Source organism: Lissotriton vulgaris, chromosome 1_1, assembly GCF_964263255.1.
Source record: "Lissotriton vulgaris chromosome 1_1, aLisVul1.2, whole genome shotgun sequence".
Lineage (NCBI taxonomy): Eukaryota > Metazoa > Chordata > Amphibia > Caudata > Salamandridae > Lissotriton > Lissotriton vulgaris.
The window spans coordinates 1,404,523,917-1,404,551,287 of NC_141685.1; positions in this window are offsets into that span (position 1 = coordinate 1,404,523,917).

Here is a 27,371-nt window from a genome sequence, read left to right on the forward strand (position 1 = left end):
AAATGCTAGAAACCGGTCCCCGGAAGCTTGTCTCCTTTCCGGTGAAAAATAGGCTTGGTAGTTTGGTCTGCCCTGTTCCCATGAGGCACTGGGTCAGACTAATTTGCAAATAGCCAGGTTCTGAACTGGGGTGATGCAGTGAGCTAAATACCGGTGATGGATTCAACCCTGATCTCTTGACTGGGTAAGAGTGGTCTGCTTAATTCAGACACTCTGTTCATCACCACCCCCTTTTTTGAATCGTTTTTGGCCACTATAGGTGTGGCAGGGTATACTCAGACATGAGTCCCTTGCTCACTGCACCACCAGGATTCAAGCAAGCCGGGCCGACGACGGCTGAAATGCCAGAAACCGGTCCCCGGAAGCTTGTCTCCTTTCCGGTGAAGAATTGGCTTGGTAGTTTGGTCTGCCCTGTTCCCATGAGGCACTGGGTCAGACTAATTTGCATATAGCCAGGTACTGAACTGGGGTGATGCAGTGAGCTAAATAACGGTGATGGATTCAGCCCTGATCTCTTGACTGGGTAAGAGTGGTCTGCTTAATTCAGACACTCTGTTCATCACCACCCCCTTTTTTGAATCGTTTTTGGCCACTATAGGTGTGGCAGGGTATACTCAGACATGAGTCCCTTGCTCACTGCACCACCAGGTTTCAAGCAAGCCGGGCCGACGACGGCTGAAATGCCAGAAACCGGTCCCCGGAAGCTTGTCTCCTTTCCGGTGAAGAATTGGCTTGGTAGTTTGGTCTGCCCTGTTCCCATGAGGCACTGGGTCAGACTAATTTGCATATAGCCAGGTTCTGAACTGGGGTGATGCAGTGAGATAAATAACGGTGATGGATTCAGCCTTGATCTCTTGACTGGGTAAGAGTGGTCTGCTTAATTCAGACACTCTGTTCATCACCACCCCCTTTTTTGAATTGTTTTTGGCCACTATAGGTGTGGCAGGGTATACTCAGACATGAGTCCCTTGCTCACTGCACCACCAGGATTCAAGCAAGCCGGGCCGACGACGGCTGAAATGCCAGAAACCGGTCCCCGGAAGCTTGTCTCCTTTCCAGTGAAGAATTGGCTTGGTAGTTTGGTCTGCCCTGTTCCCATGAGGCACTGGGTCAGTCTAATTTGCATATAGCCAGGTTCTGAACTGGGGTGATGCAGTGAGCTAAATAACGGTGATGGATTCAGCCCTGATCTCTTGACTGGGTAAGAGTGGTCTGCTTAATTCAGACACTCTGTTCATCACCACCCCCTATTTTGAATCGTTTTTGGCCACTATAGGTGTGGCAGGGTATACTCAGACATGAGTCCCTTGCTCACTGCACCACCAGGATTCAAGCAAGCCGGGCCGACGACGGCTGAAATGCCAGAAACCGGTCCCCGGAAGCTTGTCTTCTTTCCGGTGAAGAATTGGCTTGGTAGTTTGGTCTGCCCTGTTCCCATGAGGCACTGGGTCAGACTAATTTGAATATAGCCAGGTTCTGAACTGGGGTGATGCAGTGAGCTAAATAACGGTGATGGATTCAGCCCTGATCTCTTGACTGGGTAAGAGTGGTCTGCTTAATTCAGACACTCTGTTCATCACCACCCCCTTTTTTTAATCGTTTTTGGCCACTAGAGGTGTGGCAGGGTATACTCAGATATGAGTCCCTTGCTCACTGCACCACCAGGATTCAAGCAAGCCGGGCCGACGACGGCTGAAATGCCAGAAACCGGTCCCCGGAAGCTTGTCTCCTTTCCGGTGAAGAATTGGCTTGGTAGTTTGGTCTGCCCTGTTCCCATGAGGCAGTGGGTCAGACTAATTTACATATAGCCAGGTTCTGAACTGGGGTGATGCAGTGAGCTAAATAACGGTGATGGATTCAGCCCTGATCTCTTGACTGGGTAAGAGTGGTCTGCTTAATTCAGACACTCTGTTCATCACCACCCCCTTTTTTGAATCATTTTTGGCCACTACAGGTGTGGCAGGGTATACTCAGGCATGAGTCCCTTGCTCACTGCACCACCAGGATTCAAGCAAGCCGGGCCGACGACGGCTGAAATGCCAGAAACCGGTCCCCGGAAGCCTGTCTCCTTTCCGGTGAAGAATTGGCTTGGTAGTTTGGTCTGCCCTGTTCCCATGAGGCACTGGGTCAGACTAATTTGCATATAGCCAGGTTCTGAACTGGGGTGATGCAGTGAGCTAAATAACAGTGATGGTTTCAGCCCTGATCTCTTGACTGGGTAAGAGTGGTCTGCTTAATTCAGACACTCTGTTCATCACCACCCCCTTTTTTGAATCGTTTTTGGCCATTATAGGTGTGGCAGGGTATACTCAGACCTGAGTCCCTTGTTCACTGCACCACAGGATTCAAGCAAGCCGGGCCGACGACGGCTGAAATGCCAGAAACCGGTCCCCGGAAGCTTGTCTCCTTTCCGGTGAAGAATTGGCTTAGTAGTTTGGTCTGCCCTGTTCCCATGAGGCACTGGGTCAGACTAATTTGCATATAGCCAGGTTCTGAACTGGGGTGATGCAGTGAGCTAAATAACGGTGATGGACTCAGCCCTGATCTCTTGACTGGGTAAGAGTGGTCTGCTTAATTCAGACACTCTGTTAATCACTGTTGGACAGGGCCTTGTGGCGTGGCCCCCCTACTCCCGCATGGCGGGTCCCGGACTACCTCGACCCCTGTTCTACGACCAAGAGCGGCACCTTCCACCTTCCACGAGTGCCGCCCTCCGGGTCGTCCCCAGCTCTCCCTCTCCCAAACTCTCCCGGCTGGCCCGGACCATTTCCCGGACCATCAGCCCCGGCCCAGCCGCCATCTTGGACCCTCCAGGACCAGGCCACGTGGCCTCGGCCCGACCCCAGCCGCAGGCCCAGCAAAGCCCCGACATCGAGGTACCACGATCCGACCAGGGGGTAAAGAGACCACTTGGCGAGTCAATGGGGGAAGGAGTTTCGATGGCCCACCATCCGCCTAGTTTTGATCGCCCACAGCCTCCCTGGGCGCTGGCTCCACCCCCCTGCTGGGTGTCTGGACTCGCACATCCCGGACCCCCCGACCTCCTAGTGCGAGGGTCCGGACATCAAAGGGCACCAGACCTATAACTGGGGCAGCTCCGGAGCAGGAAGGCAGTTGTATCCTGGAGTCGAGAGACACCGAGACAAACTCATCCTTGGAGTCCTGCTGGCGCTGCCGCGGCTCATCTTCGTGAACCATCCTTGGAGTCCTGCTGGCGCTGCCGCGGCTCATCTTCGTGAACCATCCTTGGAGTCCTGCTGGCGCTGCCGCGGCTCATCTTCGTGAACCATCCGTGGAGTCCTACTGGCGCTGCCGCGGCTCATCTTCGTGAACCATCCTTGGAGTCCTGCTGGCGCTGCCACGGCTCATCTTTGTGAACCATCCTTGGAGTCCTGCTGGCGCTGCCGCGGCTCATCTTCATGAACCATCTTGGGGTCCTGCTGGCGCTGCCGCGGCCCATCCTCTTGAACCATCTTGGGAGTCCTGCTGGCGGCCCCTACTGAAGAAACCCTCCAGCTCTAGGATTGAGAGCTGTCCGCAAGAGATCCCTGTACCAGACCGGTACCAAGACTGTCCCGCTACCCCCTTCCCACAGAGACTAAGTTCAAGGGGATCCTAGAGCCCCGTGTCTACTGTATCGTTACGATAACCTGCCAAAGAATACTGATAAAAGAGTTAAGAACCTATCTTTGTGTGGTGTCCATCTGTGGGGGGGTGGTTGCTCGTCCGTACGATCTGAGGAGAGGACCCTCACCAGGAGGCCTCTCCCCCTTGCTCGGCCGACCCTCAAGTTTCCCGTCTAACATTGGTGGCCAGCGGCGCGATTCGAGGCGACGCAAATCGTACTCGCCCCACTACAAACGAAAAACACACAGCGACCATGACGACGAAAGAAACCGGAACAACCGCAAAATTCCAGATGGAACGGCTGGAAGATTACAGTCACAAGGAATTGAAGCAATTCTGCATAGACTTGGGTATCGCTACCACGGGACTAAGCACCAAAGACGATCTCAAGCATGCCCTGCAGTTTTGGGTGGAGACGGGAGCGTCGCCACCCCAAAACGAAAACATCGCAACCACGGAAACCATTGCAACCCCCGAGGAAGAGAGAAGCACGGGCCTCTCGCACGAGGAGGCCCGAGAACGAGAAAGGAGCCGGCTCCACGAGTTGGAACTGGATAAACTCCGCTTAGATGTGGATCTGAAACTAGCGGAAAAGAAGATAGCCCTTGAACACCTACGATTACAAGGAGAACGGGAAGAGAAAAAAAGCCAGAGGGAGCTGGAGGAGAAGAAGCTCGCGTACGAACACGAGCGCGGTTTGAAGGAGCTAGAAATTAGGAAACAAAACAGGGACCTCGGCGTCTCCGAGAACCAGAGCTCCACTCCCCCTGCGGACACCAAGGTCCACATCCCCAAAGATGTCGTCCGAGAGTACTACAAGAACCACGACATTCAGCAATGGTTTAAGGCCTACGAGGTAGCCATGACCTCCCACCGGGTTCCTCGAAAAGACTGGTGGGCCGGGTTGTGGGGGAGATTCGTCATTGAAGGGAGAGATGCCCTGCTACAGCTCCCCGACGCGGAGATGACCTCCTACGAGCATATGAAAGCCGCCCTCCTCACTCGCTATGGGCTCACCCCCGAGATGTACCCGCAGCGGTTATGAGACTGTAAAAGGATCCCCGGTACCACCTGGGTAGAATATGTGAACTTTTTTAGCCGAGCCCTAGAAGGATGGATCAAGGGCAGCCAGGTCACCACCTACGAGCAATTGTTCGATCTCATCATATGGGAACACCTCTCCAATAACTGTTTCGCCGAACTAAGGCAGCATCTCCTCGTCAGTAAACTGACCGAGCCCCGGAAACTCGCCATTGAAGCAGATCGATGGGAAAGCACCCGGGTCCCCCGGAACTGGGCGGGAGACCAAGGCCGAGCCTCCCAGGGCTCCCACCATCCGCGAGGAGGAGGAGGAGGCCAGGGCCGGGGCCGGGACACTGCCACGGTGCCTCTCACCAGCACTCCCCCGTCCCTGGCTGGGAGAGGAAGCCCTCCAGTACAGCCGGGACCCCGCCCCAACGTTATCTGCCACAAATGCCAGCGACCCGGTTATTACGCCAACGACCCCAACTGCCCGAGAAACTAACCATCCAACCCCACAGGACCGCTAAACCGCCAGATCACCGCCGTCTCCCTAGGGGAAGAGCCAGGCGAAGAATAAGTCAACGACGGTGAACAGTACCAGCCCGAGTGGGAACCCGCAGCCATGTCCCTGGTATGTCTGGGCGAAAGAGACATGGTCCCACGGGCCCGTATCCTGGCCAATACGCAGAAGTACAGCCAGTGGGTCACCATTAATGGTCACCGGGCCGAAGCCCTCCGCGACACAGGAGCCAGCGTAACGGCCGTTCGTTGCCATCTGGTGACCCCGGATCAAATTCTGCCCAATGTGCTATGCCCCGTACGGTCAGCGGATAACTCCGAAAGCCGGTGCCAGATGGCCCGCGTCCCCTTTGAATGGGGGGGAGTGTCGGGTATGCTGAAAGTGACCATCCGAGACGATGCCCCCGTAGACTGCCTCCTGGGGAATGACCTCGAGAGCTCCCCCTGGACTGCCGTTGAACGGAGGGAGCACCTGGGGATGCTTGGCCTCCCTGAATGGGTCTGTGCAACGACCCGATCCATGGCCGCCCGCACCATCCACTTCACTGAAGACACCGACCCTGAACCCGGTCCACCGGGGCCCAACGATGAAGACCCTGACCCACTCGCGACCTCCCGGAGCTGGCCCAGTGGCGCCAAGAAGGTGGCCCCACGCAAGAACAGTTCCGCCAAGAGCAAAAAACGTGTCCCTCCCTCGAGGGGATCCGACAGCAGGCCGCAGCCCAGAGCGCAGGGGATGCCTCGGGGGCTCACTGGGTCTATTGGGACATTGAGCTCCTCTACAGTGAGCAGAAGATTGCCGAGCTAAATGCCAGCCGGGTGCTGGTAGTCCCCCTCCGATTCAGAGACTTCCTCCTGAACCTGGCTCATGATGTACCTCTCGCCGGGCACCTGGGGCAGGACAAAACTTACAGCCGCCTGGTGACCCACTTCTACTGGCCCAAGATGAGGAACGATGTGATCAACCACTGCCGAGCCTGCCCCACCTGCCAGGCCAGCGGGAAGAGCGGCAGAAAAATAAAAGTCCTCCTGCAACCCTTCCCGGTCGTCAACACTCCCTTTGAGCGGGTAGGGATTGACATTGTGGGGCCCCTGGAGCCCCGGACATCACAAGGTCACCGGTTCATACTCGTCCTGGTGGACCATGCCACCCGTTATCCCGAGGCCATACCTCTCCGGACCGTGACAGCGCCCGTGGTGGGCCGAGCCCTGATGTGGATCTTCTCACGGGTGGGCTTCCCCCGAGAAGTCGTCAGTGATCGTGGCACGAACTTCATCTCCCGATACATGAAGTCCCTCTGGCAACAGTGCAGGGTCACCTACAAATTCACGACCCCCTACCACCCGCAAGGGAACTGACTGGTAGAACGTTTCAACCGCACCCTCAAGGGTATGATCATGGGCTTGGCGGAGCCCTTACGACGCCAATGGGACGTGTTGCTGCCCTGCCTCCTATTTGCCTACCGGGAGGTCCCACAGAAGTCCCTGGGATTCAGCCCCTTCAAACTATTGTATGGGCACCCCGTCGGGGGTCCCCTGAGTCTGGTCAAAGAAGGATGAGAGGTGACCACCCAGAATGCTCCTCCTGATGTGTACCGATACCTCTTGACCCTCCGGAACCAGACTCGGCGGTTCAGGGAACTTGCCAAGGCCAACCTCGAAGCCAGCCAAGAAGACATGAAGAGGTGGTATGACCAAAACGCCTCGTCCATCGAGTTCGAACTGGGACAACAGGTCTGGGTCATGTCCCCGGTCGAACCATGCGCCCTCCAGGACAAATGGACGGGGCCTTTCAAAGTGGTAGAGCGCAAGGGGCCTGTCACCTACCTGGTGGACATGGAGTCCCACAGAAACCCCCTCCGGGTCCTCCATGCCAACCGACTTAAGCCTCACTTTGTTTGCTCAGAACTTAGCCTCCTGATGGCTACGGACAGCGGGGCTGAAGAGGACTCCGAGCCACTGCCCGACTTCCTGAAGACCCTCGAAAAAGAAGGCTCCGTGGAAGGCGTCAACCTCTCTTCCACCCTGACCCCAGCACAACGCCAAAGCTGCCAAGACCTATTACGACAATTTGCCGATCTATTCTCTCTCACCCCCGGGGTCACCCCATGGTGCCTCCACGATGTCGACACCGGGGATAGCCCACCTATACGGCACCGGGCCTACTGTGTTCCCGATCGGGTACGCGCCTGCATCCAGTCGGAAGTATCCAAGATGCTGGCTCTCGGAGTGATCGAGCCCTCCGACAGCCCATGGGCCAGCCCGGTCGTGCTGGTCCAAGAGGCCGCCACCCCTGGCATCGCCCCTGAACTCAGATTTTGTGTGGACTACCGGGGCTTGAACGCCGTCACCCGAACCGACGCTCACCCCATCCCTCGGGCTGATGAACTGATCGACCGCCTGGGGGCCGCCCGCTACCTGAGCATCTTCGACCTAACGGCGGGCTACTGGCAGATCTGCCTCACCCCGGGCGCCCAGGAGCGATCCCCCTTCTCCACCCCGGACAGCCACTACCACTTCAAGGTGATGCCCTTCGGGATGAAAAACGCCCGCGCCACGTTCCAGAGACTAGTGAAATAGGAGAGTAGGGTCTGCAATCCAATGATCACCCAGATTTTTTGCTTTTACTTCACTGGTTTACGACTTTCTCTGGCTGTGGGCCTGCCAATCAGACCCACAGCCTAGCTGTTCTCTCACTAAATTGACATGTGTGTCTTAGGTGCATTATCCAATTGGTACTGGGCCACCTTATCAGACCCTGTAACTCAGGGCATAGGTGTACCCAGGGCCTACCAGGGGCTGAAGCATGTATTATGCCACCCCTGGATGGCCATCTAAATCTGACACAACTGGCTGCACGACAGCTGGGGCAAGGTGTTGTAATCACCCTTTGCTTTAGATATAGTATACCTATATCTAACCCTAAAAATGGACACACAGATTCCTATCAGTCACTCCTATGGCAGGCCTTGACAATCCTGAAGGCAGAGTGCTTGGAATTGTGTGAAATGGTGCTCTGGCATGAGCTGAGCCCGTTTGCAGCTTGCGGAACCAAGTCCTAATAGCTGTTCCATGATAACGCATACCATATACTCTTAAGTGCATTATAATCCTCGCGGTTAAATGCTATCTTTGGTATCGCTTTATCATAACATGTCGAGTAAGGTGTCAAATGAATTGGAATACTAACCCCTCGCCAATTCTGGCGACGGGGTTAGCATTCCACCCTTCTAGAGGGACACGACATGTATGTAACTGTGAACCCCGGTTAAAGTTAACTCAAGCCTCAGCTCCACAAAATGGAGGCTGCCACCACAGACACGAGTCTGACCTCCTGCTGCTGGGAGTCCTTCCAGCGAGGAGAGCTTGGACAAAGGGTTTCCTGTCAGGGGCGGTGCTAGCACCATCCCAGACAGGGTTTTGTGTATCCTGGGTAGGCAGGGCTTTACAGGAAGGTGACTGCAGAGTGGCACCCCGGTGCTCACTACGCATCTGCCGGCTAGAACCAGTTCCAGGAGCACACCAGCCCCTGGCCTGGGGAAAGTCCGGCATGGGAGAGGGGGTGTAACCACCCTCCTTCCTGGTCCCACCCCTAGGGCAGGACCTAGTCGCGTACCCACCCCTTTCTTTAGGATAAAGGCAGGAGCGGGGACCCTTCCAAATTAGATCATCTTTGAATAAAGAAACTACTTTCTACGAAAGGAACTCTCGACTTCTTCTCAAGATTTCTCCCTTGTGACTAAGGAGTAGTCACCCTGCATCCGCAGGCACCATCTAAGAACTCTCCGGTTTGCTGCACGTCCTTCCTCAGGAACCCGAACGACCAGCACGACGAGACCCGGCTTCCCTGGCACCTCTGACCTCTACCTACCTCTACAGCTAAGCTGAGAACCGTAGGTGCGACGAGACCTCGAGGGACCGGCCATCATCAGAACTGCATGACTTCTATCCAGCACGACCGCCGAGGGATCCTCTGATGAGTGCTTTGGGGTCCGAGAAGCCCCGACCCTGAGCAGCTCCAGCACCGAAGTCCAGCCTCCCAGCATCCACGAGATCTGCGTGCGGCCCTTCTGCTTTTTGCTGCTCACCGCGTTGTTTGGCTACTAGCCCGCTGGCTTGTGGCCTTCCTAACGACGCCCGACGACATCACCGCTGCTGGTCTGGTTGCTCCAGACTGGCCCTTGCTCCCTTCCAAAAGAGGAGCACCCCGGACCCTCCTGGTCCACACCAGACGCCATTTTAGGTCCACCGCGTGGGCTTGAATTTGCCAAGACTTGTTGCCCCAATCCTGGGTCCAGCGACTTCGACAGCATCATCCATCGTGGGACAGCTCGCACCTCCATCTTGGTCGCCGACAACTTCTCCTGGTCCGTGAGACTGCAGAGCACAGCGTCGCCCACTCACCTAGTCGAGGTGACTACCATCCGGTGCCCTCCTGGTGCCACCTGACTACTGGCTAGTAGTCACGAACTTGGTCCCCTCTGCTTTCAGGTGTCATCCATCTTCGATCCAGGCTTGGATCACTCGAACTATCTTCACTGGTCGCCTGCCAGCAACTTCTTTCTTCAGGCTCCTGGTTCGTCTACGAGGATTCCCGACGTCTTTTGAGACCTATGCAGCTGCAGCCCCTGGGCTAGGTAACTTCAGCATTTCGGTGCCCCAGCATAGCCTCACTATCCAAGGGTCAGGATCCACTGTCGTTTTCGATCTACCTTATCGGGTTCGCCCGAGAACACTAACTTTGTCTTTACTAGCTCCCATAGACTTTGTTCCGCATCCCGCGTGAGAGTGCACACTCTGCACCCGAGTCCCCTAGGCCTCCTACTATTAATCTGAAGGTTCAGTAACGTAGTCCTAGCGATTCCAAAGCCTATTAGTCCAGTACTTACCTGCTAGTAATTTCGCATTCCACTTCCATAGTATATGGTTTTACGTGCCCCTCGGGCATTTGTGTAAATTGTGCAACTTAAAGTATTTTCGTAAGAGTTTTGTTGTGTGCTTAGTACCCTGTCCTCATAAAGAGTACAGGGCTGTTGTGATCTAAATAAATACACTGTTTATTTTCATAACACTTGTGTGGTGTCCTTTCACTTGGTGTTCAAGGGGTATATGTGATGGTATAACAGCTGGCTTAACACGCCCTCTAGAGTTTAGCCCGAAGACTGCTCGTATCCATGCTACTAGGATAGCTGGTCTATAAGGTTGACTTACAACCAATCACCATAAGGGTTGTTTGGACTGATACATAGTGATCAGTAGAATAGTGAGCACTGCATATCAGGCCAACTTCTCACATTGGTGAGCAGCGGTTGGGATTTGAGCTTGCTGTTGTTTTACCACACGTATCCTAAGAATATCTTGTGAAAGATCACATAAGTACTCCAGGTACATATAACTTAGCTTAGAATACTCTGAGTTCTACTGAACCAGCTGTTGTAGCTCCTCAAGGCTTAGCACACCTGGCTACAACTCTTAGCAAGGGATCAGTAGGCAAACATATAGTGTAGGTAGGTGCATCACTTACACCACACTAGAAGCAGCATGTCAGACAAAGGAGGAAACTCTGAGTCTCCCCTTGTGTCAGTGGACTTTCCACAGGTCACTTCCAGATATGCTGCACTTAGCTTCCAGGAGATGAGACAAATCTGTACATCCAGGAAGCTAAAACAGGGTGCAAACCCTACCATTCCTTTTCTGATTGGTCTCTTAGAGACTTATGATGCTAGGAGGGCTGGTAACACAGAACCTTCTCATCCAGATGGGGATATGCCTCCCCTAGAGGGAACCACAGGTGACCCTGACCTTATCCATCTCTCTGCAGAAGGTGAAGACGAGGATGAGGATCTAGAGCGATCTGAGGATGAGGCGGACAAAGGTCCAGAAGTAGTTAGCCAGCTAACTAGGGACAACTTAAGCAGGCATGAGAATGGTACTAGGAGACCCCTGGGGCCCCTCTCAGGCCAGCTTAACGTGGGGAATGGACGAGTTAGGTCTCTATCCAGAGGCTCTAACAGATCCATTCAAACCAATGGCTCTCAGGGCTCTTCTCAAAGAGGGATGACATCCCCTCAGAGGAGAGTGTATGAAGCTAAAGTGAGGGAAGTCAATCTGAGGATTGAAAGGGAAGAACTTGCCCTGGCCAAAGAGAGACTTGCCTTTGCTAGAGAGCAAAAGTTAAGTGGGTTAGATCTCACTGGTGGCAGCATTCCCCCAAGGGAAAACAGGAGTTTAGACACTAGACACCTGAGTAAGATAGTGCCCCCCTTTAAGCAAGGGGATGATATCCACAAATGGATAACTGCTTTGGAGAGGGCTTGCACTGTACAGTGTGTCCCCCAGAGTCAGTGGGCAGCTATCTTGTGGCTCTCCTTTGAAGGTAAAGGTAGAGATAAGCTCCTCACTGCTAGAGCTGAGGATGCTAACAATGACCAAGTCCTGAAGAATACACTGATTGATGGGTTTGGCCTAACCACTGAGCAGTACAGGTTGCTGTTCAGGGATACCCAGAAAACTCAGTCTCAGGATTGGTCTGATTTCGTAGATTATGCCACTAAGGCTTTGGAGGGCTGGTTGCTGGGCAGTAAGGTTACTGATTACACAGGATTGTATAATTTGATCATGAGAGAACAGATTTTAAACAATTGTCAGAACCAGTTGTTGCATCAGCATCTTGTTGACTCAGATCTGACCTCTCGCCAAGAATCGGGAAAGAAGGCAGACAGATGGGTCAGAACAAGAGTTAAGCAGAACCAGGGCCAGAACCAGGGTGGTCAGAAGAAAGCAGACCAGAAGGGTAACGATTCTAAAGGTGAACAAAATGACCAGAAGTCTTCAACAGGTCCCCAACAACCCAAAGAGGGTGGGGGTCAGGCTTCCCAGAAAAAGAAGAATCAAGAAGGCCAATCAAAAAGGTGGTGCCAGTACTGTAAAAGTAAAACTCACTGGTTTAGTGAGTGCACCAAGAAAGGAGGGCAGACTCCTGCTACTGCAGCCCCTAAGGCACCTGTGCCCCCCTAGTACAGCCAGCAGTAGTAGTGCACCTCCCAAGGGATTAGTTGGGTTAACCTTGGGTTCTGAGGGGTATGACAACTTAGTTGGCACACTCACTCAGGCTGTCCTTGTCTGTACAGGGGATATGGATATATCCCCTGATATCAGTCCCAATACTTTGGGCAAATACAGGCAGACACCTTTGATAAATGGAAAAATGGCTCAGGCCTATAGGGACACTTGTGCCAGTGTCATAATGGTGACACCTAACTTTGTGGACCCTGGACAGATCATGCCAGGTACAGATTTTCTGGTGACCAATGCAAGCAATGTCACTACCAGTCATAGTATGGCAATTGTTGCTTTCTCCTGGGGAGGGGTAAATGGCCAAAAGAAGGTTGTAGTTAGTTCAGACCTCCCAGTGGATTGTTTGTTGGGCAATGATTTGGAGTCATCACAATGGTCAGAAGTGGAGCAGAGGACTCACATGGAGATGTTAGGCTTGCCAGCACATGTGCTTGCTGTGACTAGGTCACAGGCCAGAAAATGCCCCACTGAACAGGTGCTGGATCCTGGAACAATGGACCAGACACCTTTCAAGACGAAGAGCAGTAGGGTTAAGGCATTGCCTTCCCCCTTGCCCCAGGTTGAGGATCAAGTCTCAGAGGAGGCTGACCTACAGGAATTGAGGGAAACTGAGCCTAAAGAATTTGAACTTGATCAAGTTGAATTTCTGGGCTCAGGGGGACCCTCAAGAGAAGACCTGGGGAAGGACCAATTAGGCTGCCCTTCCCTTGAACCCCTCAGACAGCAGGCTGCTGCTGAGGCTGCTGGGAACGCCACAGGTACCCACAAGGTATACTGGGATGATGGACTCTTGTACACTGAGGCAAGAGATCCCAAGCCTGGCATGGCCAGGAGGCTGGTTATCCCCTTGTCTCAGAGAGGTTTCCTTCTTACCTTGGCCCATGAGATTCCCTTAGCAGGACACTTAGGCCAGAGAAAGACTTGGGACAGACTTGTCTCACACTTTCACTGGCCTCACATGAATGAGGATACCAAGGAGTTTTGTCGCTCCTGTGTCACTTGCCAAGCCAGTGGTAAGTCAGGTGGCACAACAAAGGCCCCCCTTATACCAATGCCTGTGGTGGGGGTGCCCTTTGAAAGAGTGGGGATTGACATTGTTGGTCCAATGGAACCCCAGGCAGCATCAGGGCACAAGTTTATACTGGTGGTAGTGGATCATGCCACCAGGTATCCTGAAGCTATTCCCCTTAGGACCACTACAGCACCTGTTGTGGCAAGAGCCCTAGTTGGAGTGTTCTCCAGAGTGGGCTTCCCTAAGGAGGTTGTCTCTGACAGAGGTGCAAACTTCATGTAAAGCTACTTAACTGCTATGTGGAAGGAATGTGGTGTCAACTACAAGTTCACTACACCCTATCATCCACAATGCAATGGGCTTGTTGAAAGGTTCAACAGGACCCTAAAAGGGATGATTCATGGACTACCTGAAAAGCTCAGGCGTAGATGGGATGTCCTGATACCCTGCCTTTTTATTTGCTTATAGAGAAGTCCCACAGAAGGGGGTTGGCTACAGCCCTTTTGAACTTTTGTATGGACATCCTGTAAGAGGACCTCTGTGTTTGGTGAAGGAAGGATGGGAGAGACCTCTCAAAAAGCCTGCAACCAACATAGTGGACTATGTACTTGGTCTCCGCTCCAGGATGGCTGAGTACATGGAAAAGGCATCCAAAAACCTTGAGGCTAGCCAAGAACTTCAAAAAGCTTGGCATGACCAAAAGGCTGTCCTGACTGTATACCAGCCTGGACAGAAGGTGTGGGTGTTGGAGCCAGTGGCCCCAGCAGCACCCAAAGACAAATGGTCTGGGCCCCACACAATCCTTGAGCAAAAGGGAGAGGTCACCTACCTGGTGGACCTTGGAACTCCCAGGAGCCCCCACAGGGTGCTCCATGTTAACAGGTTCAAAGCATATGTCGACAGGAAGGACATGAGCTTGCTCATGGCCATAGATGAGGGACAGGAGGAAGAGAGTGACCCTCTCCCAGACCTGCTCACTCAGAATCCTGATGATGGATCCGTAGATGGTGTTGTCTTTTGTGGCAGCCTCTCTGAACATCAACATAAGGATTGCAAACAAGTTCTTCAATCCTTCAGGCATATGTTCTCTTTAACACCCAGTCAGACCAATTGGTGTACCCATGAAGTTGACACTGGTGACAGCTTGCCAGTTAAGAGTAAAATCTACAGGCAGCCTGATCATGTTAGAGACTTCATCAAAACTGAAGTGCAGAAAATGTTGGAGTTGGGAGTCATTAAACCCTCAGATAGCCCTTGGGCTAGTCCAGTAGTTCTAGTGCCAAAGCCTCACACCCAGGGTGGTAAGAAAGAGATGAGGTTTTGCGTAGACTACTGAGGTCACAATGCAGTCACTAAGACTGATGCCCACCCAATACCAAGGGCTGATGAACTTATACATAGATTGGCTTCTGCCAACTACTTAAGTACATTTGACCTGATAGCTGGGTACTGGCAAATCAGGTTAGCTGAGGATGCCAAGCCCAAGACAGCATTTTCTACCCCTGGTGGGCATTATCAATTTGTGGTAATGCCCTTTGGTTTGAAAAATGCACCTGCCACCTTTCAAAGGTTGGTGAATCATGTTCTCACTGGGCTGGATGACTTCTGTGCAGCATATCTTGATGATATTGCTGTCTTTAGCTCCACCTGGGAGGATCACCTGGTCCACCTGAGGAAAGTGTTAGAGGCACTGCAAGCATCAGGTCTCACTATCAAGGTCACAAAGTGCCAGATAGGGCAGACACAGGTTGTATACTTGGGCCACCTTGTAGGTGGAGGTCAAGTTCAGCCACTGGAGAGCAAAATACAGTCAATCAGGGACTGGGCTCCTCCAACCACCCAGACTCAGGTTCGAGCTTTCTTGGGCCTGACTGGTTACTACAGAAAGTTTGTCAGGAATTATGGATCAATTGTGACTCCACTTAATGAACTGACAAGTAAGAAAATGCCAAAGAAAGTTCAGTGGACACCAGGCTGTCAAAAAGCATTCGATGACCTAAAGCAGGCCATGTGCACAGCACCTATCCTCAAGAGTCCAGACTACTCCAAACCATTCATTGTCCAAACAGATGCTTCTGAGTTGGGTGTGGGAGCTGTGAGAAGTTGGCCTGATATATAATGTTCACTATTCTAGTGAGCACTTTGTATCAGTCCAAACGACCCTTATGGTGATTGGTTGTAAGTCAACCTTAGACCAGCTATCCTAGTAGCGTGGATACGAGCAGTCTTCGGGCTAAACTCTAGAGGGCGTGTTAAGCCAGCTGTTATACCATCACATATACCCCTTCAACACCAAGTGAAAGGACACCACACAAGTGTTATGAAAATAAACAGTGTATTTATTAGAATCACAACAGCCCTGTACTCTTTATGAGGACAGGGTACTAAGCACACAACAAAACTCTTAGGAAAATACTTCAAGTTGCACAATTTACACAAATGGCCGAGGGGCACGAAAAACCATATACTATGGAAGTGGAATGCGAAATTACTAGCAGGTAAGTACTGTACTAATAGGCTTTGGAATCGCTAGGACTACGTTACTGAACCTTCAGATTACTAGTAGGAGGCCTAGGGGACTCGGGTGCAGAGTGTGCACTCTCACGCGGGATGCGGGACAAAGTCTATGGGAGCTAGTAAAGACAAAGTTAGTGTTCTCGGGCGAACCCGATAAGGTAGATCGAAAACGACAGTGGATCCTGACCCTTGGATAGTGAGGCTATGCTGGGACACCGAAATGCCGAGTTTACCTAGCCCAGGGGCTGCAGCTGCATATGTCTCAAAAGACGTCGGGAATCCTCGTAGACGAACCAGGAGCCTGAAGAAAGAAGTTGCTGGCAGGCGACCAGTGAAGATAGTTCGAGTTGATCCAAGCCTGGATCGAAGATGGATGACACCTGAAAGCAGAGGGGACCAAGTTCGTGACTACTAGCCAGTAGTCAGGTGGCACCAGGAGGGCACCGGATGGTAGTCACCTCGTCTAGGTGAGTGGGCGACGCTGTGCTCTGCAGATCTCACGGACCAGGAGGCGTTGTCGGGGACCAGGATGGAGGTGCGAGCTGTCCCACAATGGATGAAGCTGTCGACGTTGCTGGACCCAGGATTTGGGCAACAAGTCTTGGCAAATTCAAGCCCACGCGGTGGACTCAAAATGGCGTCTGGAGTGGACCAGGAGGGTCCGGGGTGCTCCTCTTTTGGAAGGGAGCAAGGGCCAGTCTGGAGCAACCAGACCAGCAGCAGTGTTGTCGGCGGGCGTCGTTAAGAAGGCCACAAGCCAGCGGGCTAGTAGCCAAACAACGCGGTGAGCAGCAAAAAGCAGAAGGGCCCCACGCAGATCGTGGAGATGCTGGGAGGCTGGACTTCGGTGCAGGAGCTGCTCAGGGTCGGGGCTTCTCGGACCCCAAAGCACTCACCAGAGGATCCCTCGGCGGTCATGCTGGATAGAAGTCGTGCAGTTCTGATGATGGCCGGTCCCTCGAGGTCTTGTCGCACCTACGGTTCTCAGCTTAGCTGTAGAGGTAGGTAGAGGTCAGAGGTGCCAGGGAAGCCGGGTCTCGTCGTGCTGGTCAGTCGGATTCCTGAGGAAGGACGTGCAGCAAACCGCAGAGTTCTTAGATGGTGCCTGCGGATGCAGGGTGACTACTCCTTAGTCACAAGGGAGAAATCTTGAGAAGAAGTCGAGAGTTCCTTTCGTAGAAAGTAGTTTCTTGATTCAAAGATGATCTAATTTGGAAGGGTCCCCGCTCCTGCCTTTATCCTAAAGAAAGGGGTGGGTACGCGACTAGGTCCTGCCCTAGGGGTGGGACCAGGAAGGGGGGTGGTTACACCCCTCTCCCATGCCGGACTTTCCCCAGGCCAGGGGCTGGTGTGCCCCTGGAACTGGTTCTAGCCGGCAGATGCATAGTGAGCACCGGGGTGCCACTCAGCAGTCACCTTCCTGTAAAGCCCTGCCTACCCAGGATACACAAAACCCTGTCTGGGATGGTGCTAGCACCGCCCCTGACAGGAAACCCTTTGTCCAAGCTCTCCTCGCTGGAAGGACTCCCAGCAGCAGGAGGTCAGACTTGTGTCTGTGGTGGCAGCATCCATTTTGTGGAGCTGAGGCTTCGTTTAACTTTAACCGGGGTTCACAGTTACATACATGTCGTGTCCCTCTAGAAGGGTGGAATGCTAACCCCGTCGCCAGAATTGGCGAGGGGTTAGTATTCCAATTTGTATGACACCTTACTCGACATGTTTTGATAAAGCAATACCAAAGATAGCATTTAACCGCGAGGATTATAATGCACTTAAGAGTATATGGTATGCGTTATCATGGAACAGCTATTAGGACTTGGTTCCGCAAGCTGCAAACGGGCTCAGGTCATGCCAGAGCACCATTTCACACGATTCCAAGCACTCTGCCTTCAGGATCGCCAAGGCCTGCCATAGGAGTGACTTATAGGAATCTGTGTGTTCATTTTTAGGGTTAGATATAGGTATACTATATCTAAAGCAAAGGGTGAGTACACCACCTTGCCCCAGCTGTCGTGCAGCCAGTTGTGTCAGATTTAGATGGCCATCCGGGGTGGCATAATACATGCTTCAGCTCCTGGTAGGCCCTGGGTACACCTACGCCCTGAGTTAAAGGGTCTGATAAGGTGGCCCAGTCCCAATTGGATAATGCACCTAAGGTACACATGTCAATTTAGTGAGAGAACAGGTAGGCTGTGGGTCTGATTGGCAGGCCCACAGCCAGGGAAAGTCGTAAACCAGTGAAACAAAAGCAAAAAATCTGGGTGATCATAGGATTGCAGACCCTACTCTCCTACATGACCCCCCCCCCCAAACTTTGGGACAATAAACTAACCTTGACCAGGTGAGTCTTCTTGCTCTAAGTGGAAATACCTGGAGAGCCCATCTGCATTGCCATGATCAGTGCCAGGTCTATCCTCTACTGTAAAATCCATCCCCTGTAGGGAAATGGACCACCTAAGCAGTTTGGGGTTTTCACCCTTCATCTGATTTAGCCACAAGAGGGGCTTGTGGTCGGTCTGAATTTTGAAATGAGTGCCAAACAAGTATGGCCTCAGTTTCTTCAGGGCCCAAACCACAGCAAAGGCCTCCCTCTCAATAGCTGACCAATTTTTCTCTCTGGGGGTCAGCCTTCTGCTTATGAAAGCAATGGGCTGGTCTTGACCATCAAAATTCAGTTGAGATAGAACAGCTCCCACACCCAACTCAGAAGCATCTGTTTGGACAATGAATGGTTTGGAGTAGCCTGGACTCTTGAGGATAGGTGCTGTGCACATGGCCTGCTTTAGGTCATCGAATGCTTTTTGACAGCCTGCTGTCCACTGAACCTTTTTTGACATTTTCTTACTTGTCAGTTCATTAAGTGGAGTCACAATTGATCCATAATTCCTGACAAACTTTCTGTAGTAACCAGTCAGGCCCAAGAAAGCTCGAACCTGAGTCTGGGTGGTTGGAGGAGCCCAGTCCCTGATTGACTGTATTTTGCTCTCCAGTGGCTGAACTTGGCCTCCACCTACAAGGTGGCCCAAGTATACAACCTGTATCTGCCCTATCTGGCACTTGGTGGCCTTGATAGTGAGACCTGCTGCTTGCAGTGCCTCTAACACTTTCCTCAGGTGGACCAGGTGATCCTCCCAGGTGGAGCTAAAGACAGCAATATCATCTAGATATGCTGCACAGAAGTCATCCAGCCCAGTGAGAACATGATTCACCAACCTTTGGAAGGTGGCAGGTGCATTTTTCAAACCAAAGGGCAGGCATTACTACAAATTGATAATGCCCACCAGGGGTAGAAAATGCTGTCTTGGGCTTGGCATCCTCAGCTAACCTGATTTGCCAATACCCAGCTGTCAGGTCAAATGTACTTAAGTAGTTGGCAGAAGCCAATCTATCTATAAGTTCATCTGCCCTTGGTATTGGGTGGGCATCAGTCTTAGTGACTGCATTGAGACCTCTGTAGTCTACGCAAAACCTCATCTCTTTCTTACCACCCTGAGTGTGAGGCTTTGGCACTAGAACTACTGGACTAGCCCAAGGGCTATCTGAGGGTTCAATGACTCCCAACTCCAACATTTTCTGCACTTCTGTTTTGATGCAGTCTCTAACATGATCAGGCTGCCTGTAGATTTTACTCTTGACTGGCAAGCTGTCACCAGTGTCAACCTCATGGGTACACCAATTGGTCTGACTGGGTGTTAGAGAGAACACATTCCTGAAGGATTGAAGAGCTTGTTTGCAATCCTTCTGTTGATGTTCAGAGAGGCTGCCACAAAAGACAACACCATCTACTGATCCATCATCAGGATTCTGAGTGAGCAGGTCTGGGAGAGGGTCACTCTCTTCCTCCTGTCCCTCATCTATGGCCATGAGCAAGCTCATGTCCTTCCTGTCGACATATGCTTTGAGCCTGTTAACATGGAGCACCCTGTGGGGGCTCCTGGGAGTTCCAAGGTCCACCAGGTAGGTGACCTCTCCCTTTTGCTCAAGAATTGTGTGGGGCCCAGACCATTTGTCTTTGAGTGCTGCTGGGGCCACTGGCTCCAACACCCACACCTTCTGTCCAGGCTGATACACAGTCAGGACAGCCTTTTGGTCATGCCAAGCTTTTTGGAGTTCTTGGCTGGCCTTAAGGTTTTCAGATGCCTTTTCCATATACTCAGCCATCCTGGAGCGGAGACCAAGTACATAGTCCACTATGCTGGTTGCAGGCTTTTTGAGAGGTCTCTCCCATCCTTCCTTAACCGAACACAGGGGTCCTCTCACAGGATGCCCATACAGAAGTTCAAAAGGGCTGAAGCCAACCCCCTTCTGTGGGACCTCTCTGTAAGCAAACAAAAGGCAGGGAATCAGGACATCCCATCTACGCCTGAGCTTTTCAGGTAGTCCATGAATCATCCCTTTTAGGGTCCTGTTGAACCTTTCAACAAGCCCATTGCATTGTGGATGATAGGGCGTAGTTAACTTGTAGTTGACACCACATTCCTTCCACATAGCAGTTAAGTAGCTTGACATGAAGTTTGCACCTCTGTCAGAGACAACCTCCTTAGGGAAGCCCACTCTGGAGAACACTCCAACTAGGGCTCTTGCCACTACAGGTGCTGTAGTGGTCTTAAGTGGAATAGCTTCAGGATACCTGGTGGCATGATCCACTACCACCAGTATAAACTTGTGCCCTGATGCTGTCTGGGGTTCCATTGGACCAACAATGTCAATCCCCACTCTTTCAAAGGGCACCCCCACCACAGGCATTGGTATAAGGGGGGCCTTTGTTGTGCCACCTGACTTACCACTGGCTTGGCAAGTGACACAGGAGCGACAAAACTCCTTGGTATCCTCATTCATGTGAGGCCAGTGAAAGTGTGAGACAAGTCTGTCCCAAGTCTTTGTCTGGCCTAAGTGACCTGCTAAGGGAATCTCATGGGCCCAGGTAAGAAGAAAACCTCTCTGAGACAAGGGGATAACCAGCCTCCTGGTCATGCCAGGCTTGGGGTCTCTTGCCTCAGTGTACAGGAGTCCATCATCCCAGTACACCTTGTGGGTACCTGTGGCGTTCCCAGCAGCCTCAGCAGCAGCCTGCTGTCTGAGGGGTTCAAGGGAAGGGCAGTCTAATTGGTCCCTCCCCAGGTCTTCTCTTGAGGGTCCCCCTGAGCCCAGAAATTCAACATTATCAAGTTCAAATTCTTTAGGCTCAGTTTCCCTCAATTCCTGTAGGTCAGCCTCCTCTGAGACTTGATCCTCAACCTGGGGCAAGGGGGAAGGCAATGCCTTAACCCTACTGCTCTTCTTCTTGGAAGGTGTCTGGTCCATTGTTCCAGGATCTAGCACCTGTTCAGTGGGGCATTTTCTGGCCTGTGACCTAGTCACAGCAAGCACATGTGCTGGCAAGCCTAACATCTCCATGTGAGTCCTCTGCTCCACTTCTGACCATTGTGATGACTCCAAACCATTGCCCAACAAACAATCCACTTGGAGGTCTGAACTAACTACAACCTTCTTTTGGCCATTTACCCCTCCCCAGGAGAAAGCAACAATTGCCATACTATGACTGGTAGTGACATTGCTTGCATTGGTCACCAGGAAATCTGTACCTGGCATGATCTGTCCAGGGTCCACAAAGTTAGGTGTCACCATTGTGACACTGGCACAAGTGTCCCTATAGGCCTGAGCCATTCTTCCATTGATTAAAGGTGTCTGCCTGTATTTGCCCAAAGTATTGGGACTGACATCAGGGGATATATCCATATCCCCTGTACAGACAAGGACAGCCTGAGTGAGTGTGCCAACTAAGTTGTCATACCCCTCAGAACCCAAGGTTAACCCAACTAGTCCCTTGGGAGGTGCACTGCTACTGCTGGCTGTACTAGGGGGCACAGGTGCCTTAGGGGCTGCAGTAGCAGGAGTCTGCCCTCCTTTCTTGGTGCACTCACTAAACCAGCGAGTTTTACTTTTACAGTATTGGCACCACCTTTTTGATTGACCTTCTTGATTCTTCTTTTTCTGGGGAGCCTGACCCCCACCCTCTTTGGGTTGTTGGGGACCTGTCGAAGACTTCTGGTCATTTTGTTCGCCCTTAGAATCTTTACCCTTCTGGTCTGCTTTCTTCTGACCACCCTGGTTCTGGCCCTGGTTTTGCTTAACTCTTGTTCTGACCCATCTGTCTGCCTTCTTTCCCAATTCTTGGGGAGAGGTCAGATCTGAGTCAACAAGATGCTGATGCAACAACTGGTTCTGACAATTGTTTAAAATCTGTTCTCTCACGATCAAATTATACAATCCTGTGTAATCAGTAACCTTACTGCCCAGCAACCAGCCCTCCAAAGCCTTAGTGGCACAATCTACAAAATCAGACCAATCTTGAGACTGAGTTTTTTGGGTATCCCTGAACAGCAACCTGTACTGCTCAATGGTTAGGCCAAACCCATCAATCAGTGTATTCTTCAAGACTTGGTAATTGTTAGCATCCTCCACTCTAGTAGTGAGGAGCTTATCTCTACCTTTACCTTCAAAGGAGAGCCACAAGATAGCTGCCCACTGACTCTGGGGGACACACTGTACAGTGCAGGCCCCCTCCAAAGCAGTAATCCATTTGTGGATGTCATCCCCTTGTTTAAAGGAGGGCACTATCTTACTCAGGTGCCTAGTGTCTAAACTCCTGTTTTCCCTTGGGGGAATGCTGCCACCAGTGGAATCTTGTCCACTTAACTTTTGCTCTCTAGCAAAGGCAAGTCTCTCTTTGGCCAGGGCAAGTTCTTCCCTTTCAATCCTCAGATTGACTTCCCTCACTTTAGCTTCATACACTTTCCTCTGAGGGGATGTCATCCCTCTTTGAGAAGAGCCCTGAGAGCCATTGGTTCCAATGGATCTGTTAGAGCCTCTAGATAGAGACCTAACTCGTCCATTCCCAATGTTAAGCTGGCCTGAGAGGGGTCCCAGGGGTCTCCTAGTACCATTCTCATGCCTGCTTAAGTTGTCCCTAGTTAGCTGGCTAACTACTTCTGGACTTTTGTCTGCCTCATCCTCAGATGGCTCTAGATCCTCATCCTCCTCTTCACCTTCTGCAGAGAGATGGATAAGGTCAGGGTCACCTGTGGTTCCCTCAAGGGGAGGCATGTTCCCATCTGGATGAGAAGGTTCTGTGTTACCAGCCCTCCTAGCATCATAAGTCTCTAAGAGACCAATCAGAAAAGGAATGGTAGGGTTTGCACCCTGTTTTAGCTTCCTGGATGTACAGATTTGTCTCATCTCTTGGAAGCTAAGTGCAGCATATCTGGAAGTGACCTGTGGAAAGTCCACTGACACAAGGGGAGACTCGGTGTTTCCTCCTTTGTCTGACATGCTGCTTCTAGTGTGGTGTAAGTGATGCACCTACCTACACTATATGTTTGCCTACTGATCCCTTGCTAAGAGTGCCAAGGTGTGCTAAGCCTTGAGGAGCTACAACAGCTGGTTCAGTAGAACTCAGAGTATTCTAAGCTAAGTTATATGTACCTGGAGTACTTATGTGATCTTTCGCAAGATATTCTTAGGATACGTGTGGTAAAACAACAGCAAGCTCAAATCCCAACCGCTGCTCACCAATGTGAGAAGTTGGCCTGATATATAATGTTCACTATTCTAGTGAGCACTTTGTATCAGTCCAAACGACCCTTATGGAGATTGGTTGTAAGTCAACCTTAGACCAGCTATCCTAGTAGCGTGGATACGAGCAGTCTTCGGGCTAAACTCTAGAGGGCGTGTTAAGCCAGCTGTTATACCATCACATATACCCCTTGAACACCAAGTGAAAGGACACCACACAAGTGTTATGAAAATAAACAGTGTATTTATTAGAATCACAACAGCCCTGTACTCTTTATGAGGACAGGTTACTAAGCACACAACAAAACTCTTAGGAAAATACTTCAAGTTGCACAATTTACACAAATGCCAGAGGGGCACGAAAAACCATATACTATGGAAGTGGAATGCGAAATTACTAGCAGGTAAGTACTGTACTAATAGGCTTTGGAATCGCTAGGACTACGTTACTGAACCTTCAGATTACTAGTAGGAGGCCTAGGGGACTCGGGTGCAGAGTGTGCACTCTCACGCGGGATGCGGGACAAAGTCTATGGGAGCTAGTAAAGACAAAGTTAGTGTTCTCAGGCGAACCCGATAAGGTAGATCGAAAACGACAGTGGATCCTGACCCTTGGATAGTGAGGCTATGCTGGGGCACCGAAATGCCGAGTTTACCTAGCCCAGGGGCTGCAGCTGCATATGTCTCAAAAGACGTCGGGAATCCTCGTAGACGAACCAGGAGCCTGAAGAAAGAAGTTGCTGGCAGGCGACCAGTGAAGATAGTTCGAGTTGATCCAAGCCTGGATCGAAGATGGATGACACCTGAAAGCAGAGGGGACCAAGTTCGTGACTACTAGCCAGTAGTCAGGTGGCACCAGGAGGGCACCGGATGGTAGTCACCTTGACTAGGTGAGTGGGCGGCACTGTGCTCTGCAGATCTCACGGACCAGGAGGCGTTGTCGGCGACCAGGATGGAGGTGCGAGCTGTCCCACGATGGATGAAGCTGTTGACGTCGCTGGACCCAGGATTTGGGCAACAAGTCTTGGCAAATTCAAGCCCACGCGGTGGACTCAAAATGGCGTCTGGAGTGGACCAGGAGGGTCCGGGGTGCTCCTCTTTTGGAAGGGAGCAAGGGCCAGTCTGGAGCAACCAGACCAGCAGAAGTGATGTCGTCGGGCATCGTTAAGAAGGCCACAAGGCAGCGGGCTAGTAGCCAAACAACGCGGTGAGCAGCAAAAAGCAGAAGGGCCCCACCAGATCGTGGAGATGCTGGGAGGCTGGACTTCGGTGCAGGAGCTGCTCAGGGTCGGGGCTTCTCGGACCCCAAAGCACTCACCAGAGGATCCCTCGGCGGTCGTGCTGGATAGAAGTTGTGCAGTTCTGATGATGGCCGGTCCCTCGAGGTCTCGTCGCACCTACGGTTCTCAGCTTAGCTGTAGAGGTAGGTAGAGGTCAGAGGTGCCAGCGAAGCCGGGTCTCGTCGTGCTGGTCGGTCGGATTCCTGAGGAAGGATGTTCAGCAAACCGCAGAGTTCTTAGATGGTGCCTGCGGATGCAGGGTGACTACTCCTTAGTCACAAGGGAGAAATCTTGTGAAGAAGTCGAGAGCTCCTTTCGTAGAAAGTAGTTTCTTGATTCAAAGATGATCTAATTTGGAAGGGTCCCCGCTCCTGCCTTTATCCTAAAGACAGGGGTGGGTACGCGACTAGGTCCTGCCCTAGGGGTGGGACCAGGAAGGGGGGTGGTTACACCCCTCTCCCATGCCGGACTTTCCCCAGGCCAGGGGCTGGTGTGCCCCTGGAACTGGTTCTAGCCGGCAGATGCGTAGTGAGCACCGGGGTGCCACTCAGCAGTCACCTTCCTGTAAAGCCCTGCCTACCCAGGATACACAAAACCCTGTCTGGGATGGTGCTAGCACCGCCCCTGACAGGAAACCCTTTGTCCAAGCTCTCCTCGCTGGAAGGACTCCCAGCAGCAGGAGGTCAGACTCGTGTCTGTGGTGGCAGCATCCATTTTGTGGAGCTGAGGCTTCGTTTAACTTTAACCGGGGTTCACAGTTACATACATGTCGTGTCCCTCTAGAAGGGTGGAATGCTAACCCCGTCGCCAGAATTGGCGAGGGGTTAGTATTCCAATTCGTATGACACCTTACTCGACATGTTTTGATAAAGCAATACCAAAGATAGCATTTAACCGCGAGGATTATAATGCACTTAAGAGTATATGGTATGCGTTATCATGGAACAGCTATTAGGACTTGGTTCCGCAAGCTGCAAACAGGCTCAGCTCATGCCAGAGCACCATTTCACACAATTCCAAGCACTCTGCCTTCAGGATTGTCAAGGCCTGCCATAGGAGTGACTGATAGGAATCTGTGTGTCCATTTTTAGGGTTAGATATAAGCATGGGCGAATTTTGCGGATCTCGCGTTCGCGAATTTTGCGGATTTGCGAACTCGCAATCCGCAAAATCCGCGAATTCCCGCGAATTTGCGGATTTTTTTTTTTTGTGTGTTCGCAATTGTTTCTGCCAGTTCGCGAGGATTTGGTACTAGTTCGCAATTGCGAACTTACTTGTCGGCTCGCAACGGTCGCGACTATGTTGTTTCTACGTCTGGTTCATCATCACAGCCTCCCATCACCCTCTGTTTCACCACTGGCACCCTCTCTTTGACCCATGCCACCCTCTGTTACATCAATGCCACCCTCTGGTTCATCATCACTGTAGAAGATGGGGGGGAAAAGCAAGCCCACCTGCCCTGCTTGAACTGACATGAATTAATTTGGGGTTAGTTTATTAACAACACCTGCCCTGCCCCAACTGACAATAATGAATTAGGGGCTAATTAATGTGTCACTGAAAGAATTTCAAGTTCCAGCCTGGCACCTGCTTGTCTGCTCCTTTAGCTGTAAATCAGGACCTTTGTGGCATACAGTTAAGGTCAGAGCAGGGTCACACAATAGTTGCAAGCAGGCAACCGAATTCTGGAGGGCCCCCTCAGGAAGCACTACAAAGAATCGTTACAAATCATGAGGTTGACCTTTTGCACCTGCTCATTGCTTTTGCTTTTGCTGAAATCGTTTTTCGTTTTTTTTGCGCTATTCGCGGGGCGCGGCGTCGTGCGAAACCGACCGCGGAAGCCGCCAATTCGTGCGAATGAGCATTTTATTTGTTTGCGGCTTGTTGTTTCGCGAGTTTTTTTGCAGTATTCGCGAGCCGCTTGCAGCGCAACACGCGAATTTACCCCAAGGTCGAGTACGGGCGCGGCCATTTTGTTTGCGTGACGTGTTTCCGCCCGCTATGTATAATCTCGCGCAGTACGCGCATTTCGAGTAGAGGTTCGCACGAGATCGCGCGGGAAATCTAGAGGTTCGCTCGAGATCGAGAGGAAAATATCGCGCGAACTTACTTTCGCGCTCGTGAACGGGCGCCGGCCATCTTGTTTTTCATTCATTTCCTGTGTCTGGGCATGGTGTTTAATCCTCTTGGTATCTTTGCCATCCTTTGCTTGTTTTCAGTTTTTTTTTTACGATTTTGCTTCTTATCTATCCCTCTCTTTTCCTAGCTGTATATTTTTGTCTTTTCTGCTATTTTTCTTTACTTTTAAACTACTTTTTTAAACTCTTTTCTTTTCTTCTTCCCTATCCTATTCTTTCTTAATTTTCTACTTCTTTTTCTACTTCTTCCTACCTTACCTGCCCAGACCATGGTCAAGCCAGGCGCCGTGAAGCTGCCCAGGCACTTGAGGGCCGCAGCGGCGGCGGGGAGTAGTGCTGGACCCAGTGCCAGGACAGCATGCGGGAGATTGAGGGGGGAGCAGGTGACGCGACGGGAGATATTCAGCCCGGAGGAAGTGGGCGCGCTGGTCTACTTCGTCCAGCGCCGCCTGCCCAGGACCATCGCGGGAGGCGGCAGGATCGCGGCCGGCGGCTACAACATGCGGGAGCGCCGGAAGCGGTGGGAGAAGGTGTGCTGGGCCATATCCCACCTCTACGGGGTCCAGCGCACCTACAGCCAGGTCACCCATCGCTGGACGGACC